A 2,866-nucleotide genomic window follows, 5' to 3' on the forward strand; every position below is an offset into this window, starting at 1 on the left:
TTTAATGAATAGTCACACTGCACTATTTGCTATTTCTAACTTTAGGAAGAGACTAGAGTGTGTTCACAGGTTTTACATTTCTGGTGTTCAATCACTAATCAGAGGAAGGATTTGACCTACTTGAAAACCACATCATACATAACCCCATAACCACTGTCATGTTCTCTTGATGCCAGCACATTAAAAGGTTTTCAAATGGCAGCTCCTTCTGGATTCCCCAAAGAGTATTTGTGCTCTTCTCTAAACAGATCTTCTCTGGATTCAGGTTTACCTTCACCACATCTGAAATGCCATTCTGTCCCAAGATACATGGAACACTAAGGAAGACATCCTCATTGATGCCATATAAGCCCTAAATCACGGTGGAACTTGGATGTACTCTCCTAAGATTCTTCATAATGCTTTCTGCCAGATCTGCCATAGACAAACCAATGGCCCAGGAAGGGTAGACATTCAGCTTGATCACCTCATAAGCACTTTCAACCACCTGTTTATGAACATCTTTCAAATTCTCTGAATCAGCATCAGTTCCCATTTGAGGATGAAGATTCTTCAGAGACACACTGGCAAGATTCACACCACTCAACACAGGAACACTGGAGTCTCCATGTTCCCCAAGGACTCATCCATGACAACTTGAAGAATGGACACCAAGTCTCTCCCCCATTAGGTAATGGAAATAGGTAGAATCCAGATTGCAACCACCTCCAATAACACAGTTTTTAGGAAAGCCATTTAGCTTCCAGGCCACATATGTCAAAATATCCACTGGACTGGAAACAATAAGCAATGTGCAATTAGGGCTATATTTAACAATATTGGGAATGATGAATTTAAAGATATTCACATTATGCTGTACCAAATTAAGAAGACTTTCTCCCTCCTGTTGATGTGCCCCAGCCATAACAATGACCAGTTTTGAGTTTGCAGTCTTTGCCAGAAACAATCTTTGGCATTTTGATGAAAAGGCTGTCATGTTGGAGATCCATCATTTCTCCCTTCAGTTTGTCTTCTATTACATCAACTAAAGCAAGTTCATCAGTCAAATCTTTTGCTAAGATACTGATGGCACATGCCATGCCAACTGCACCAAACCCAACAACAGTAATCTTGTTCTGGGGAACCTAGTCTTCCTTTAAGAGATTCAAAACCAGTTGATCCTTAATAATAGATGCCAGGTTGGAGGGATATTCAAGCTCCAACAGAGGTTGCTGGTCAGGCTGCAAAAGTTCTGAGTTATACATGAGAGTGCTCCTCCCATACTTGTGCCCAAAATATCTCTTGGATCAATTTATTTCTCTCTACACCTCTGGTTCTAGTTCAAACTCTCTACCTCTTGCCTGAACTGTGCATTAATCTCCTAATTGGTCCCCTGCCTCACATTTCTCCCTCCTGTAATCCATTGTCCACACAGTTGAAAACTTGCTATTCCTTAAACACAGTCCAATCACATTATTCCCCAACTCAAGGAAATGCTCTGGTTCCTATCCTTTTTTTAGAAGAAAATTCCTGTTTAGAATTTGAAATTCTTCACATTCTGGCTTTAATCTATCTTTCCAAATAGACTTTACATTAGTCTTAATTATGCACTCTACCTTAGCCAAAACTGATTTGATGTTGCCTATACATGATAGCTTGTATCTCACCTCCATGCCTTCGCCCAGGCTATCTCTCATGCTGTGAAGTGCTTCTTCCACATATGTGCCTCCTGGAATAACTACCTTCCTTTAAGGATCAGCTCAAGGACTGCTTCCTACAAAAAGCTTTTCCTGGTATCCCAGTTTTAGTGCTCCCCTTCCCCAAATTACTATTTCCTTTGTTTATATTTTATATTTTATATTTAGCTATCTGTCTAGGTGTTCTTGCTCTTCCTCCAGTTATAGGAATGGGAATTTAAGATCTTCCCTGCCCCTAGGCCCTTTGATATGCTTAAGTGACTCTGAGAACCTTCCTTGATTTGAAAATATACTCTGCCCCCTAATAGGCTGAATGTGGGCACATAGAGTCTGTGGCAGGAGGCTTCGTTTTCCGGAATGCCCACACCTTGGTGCTGTGTGATTGGGCAATGGAGTCAAGAGGCTTGTGACATTCTCTGAGCCAGGAGAAAGCTATATATAGCCTGATGTGAGATTTTGTTTTGGGGCTCACTTTGAGAAGAGTGTGATTTGACCAGACAAGACTCTGGGCAGCCGTAGAGCCCCCCAGCTTTGAAAACCCAGATGTTAGTGCTTCCCTCTCCGGTAATTGACTAGGTATGGATGTAATGGTCAGAGAGCTGGAAGCCTGTCTGCTGACCTGTTTCTCTGTCTGTATTTTTTGTCTGCTTGTAACCTCTGTAATATCTGAAATTCAGGGTGCTGACCTTTTTACCCTGAACTAGGTAAATGACATATGTTTGAATAAAGCAAGATTGTAAACCCATTTTGAGTTGTTTTCCTTTAGAAAAGCAGATCAAAGAACCTGTGTTGGCAGCCCCCCTGGGGATGCTAGGATGCTTGCTGCTATACTCCCCCACCCCAAGTAGAATGTAAGCTCCTAGAGGAGAGAGATTATTTTATTTTTGTATCCTAAAAACCTAGAACAAGAGCCAGCACACAGAAGGTGCTTAATAAATAAAGTGTAACAAAGGACAGATGGGATAAAATCTACATTTAGCAGTGTGCTGTGGATCAAGTACTAACTCATATAATTAGGAACTCATTTACCCATGAAGTTATAGGTTCCAAGAGTCAGGCTTAGTGGAGGAGAGATGAAGAAGATGAAAATTCAAATGTTTGCAAGATTTATACCACCATTTCAATAGGGAGTTTCATCACAGAGAGGAAACCCAAGAACCTAAAAACTGAAACCATATAGTAAAGACAGC

The 2,866-nt window shown here is 41.0% G+C and overlaps 1 pseudogene; it reads right to left on the bottom strand.

The window, feature by feature from the left end:
- Positions 1 to 256: 256 nt before the first annotated feature.
- Positions 257 to 1,244, bottom strand: LOC138168351 (L-lactate dehydrogenase A chain pseudogene; annotated as a pseudogene).
- Between the last annotated feature and the right edge of the window lie 1,622 nt (positions 1,245 to 2,866).

This window comes from Petaurus breviceps, unplaced genomic scaffold, assembly GCF_028583685.1.
Source record: "Petaurus breviceps papuanus isolate PSGF00001 unplaced genomic scaffold, PetGlider_PUasm1.0 37, whole genome shotgun sequence".
Classification (NCBI taxonomy): domain Eukaryota; kingdom Metazoa; phylum Chordata; class Mammalia; order Diprotodontia; family Petauridae; genus Petaurus; species Petaurus breviceps.